This window comes from Amblyomma maculatum, chromosome 4 (assembly GCF_055883805.1).
Source record: "Amblyomma maculatum isolate TAMU_Amacu chromosome 4, ASM5588380v1, whole genome shotgun sequence".
In the NCBI taxonomy this organism is placed as follows: Eukaryota; Metazoa; Arthropoda; class Arachnida; order Ixodida; family Ixodidae; genus Amblyomma; species Amblyomma maculatum.
Window position 1 is genome coordinate 188,733,478 of NC_139347.1, and position 1,311 is coordinate 188,734,788.

Consider the following 1,311-nt stretch of genomic DNA (forward strand, 5'->3'; position numbering starts at 1 on the left):
AGGATACCAAGAAACCAGTTTCTAGAAGAACTTTATTGCACAGGTCGATGGAGCGCAGTTTTTGTATCACGGCAAGCACGCACAAAACAATAACGGTCGAAGGGCAGGTGGTGGCAGGGATCACGAATGCCGATGCGTCGCACTCCGCCATGTCGGCTCTGTGAAGCTAAGGCTGGCTATGCTTCGCAGACCAGTGGCGCCAGCGAAGCAGCACCAAGCGTTCCGTGAACTTGCTGGCATCTTCACGGTCTTCAGAGGCAGTCTGTGCAGCAATATTTTCCAGAAAGCGTCGGTAACCCAGTGTCTTCTATGACGGTAAGCCCGCGTGAAAAAAATATATATATATTAATACGAAGCGGCAAGCCGATGAAGACAGGAGACAGAACATGACCGATGACGATGGTAGATGACGTTTTATGAATGTTCGTGGGCCTAGCGCGAGCGCTCCTGCCCGCGCCACTGCCCGCTTCTTCTTCCTTGTCGTCCGTAACATGACCCGGGGCCCCCGAGCGATCGTCCCGATCGTGGACGAGGAAGTTTAGCGATGTTAATGATTTTATGGCATGATGATGGGCGTGTCTGGATGCTTGAAGAAGAAGAGGAAGAAGGAAGAATAGAGCGGCTTGCCGGTACGATGTCTGATGCGTGGGTGATCCGCCTCCCTTGGAGCTGTCAACCATCCGTCACCAGAGTCCATGGGACCGATGGCTCGAGGTCACGTCGGGCAGCTTGGGCGGGGGTTGCGTTTTCGTGTCCATCGGTTCCTTCGGGTCATTCGGGTCTTTCGGGTCCTTCATCTCGGTTCTGATTGGTCTGTTCTCCTTGTCTTCAGGTCCGGCCTGGGGGCTTGGCGGTGGTATTTGTTCAGGTCTGGGCTTGAAGGGCTGGGGCGAAGCTGCTCGGCGATGTCCCTGGGCCCTCGGTGATGGTCCCGGCTTGAAGATGGCCTCGATGCTCCAAGGAGAGGATGGGGATGTCGTACGCCGCACCTCCAACCAAATGTTACGAAGCGGCAAGCCGATGAAGACAGGAGACAGAACATGACCGATGACGATGGTAGATGACGTTTTATGAATGTTCGCGGGCCTAGCGCGAGCGCTCCTGCCCGCGCCACTGCCCGCTTCTTCTTAATTGTCGTCCGTAACATATATACGATATACGTAGCAAGTGGTACATACTTTCCCTGGCTGAGCTTGTTGTGGTCATTTATTTTGCCAATGAGAGATATTGGGTATACACATCTTTTATTCATTTTGTTTGATAGAGACGAAGACTGCGCGATGATCTGTGAAGTGGCATGCAGCGGTATCA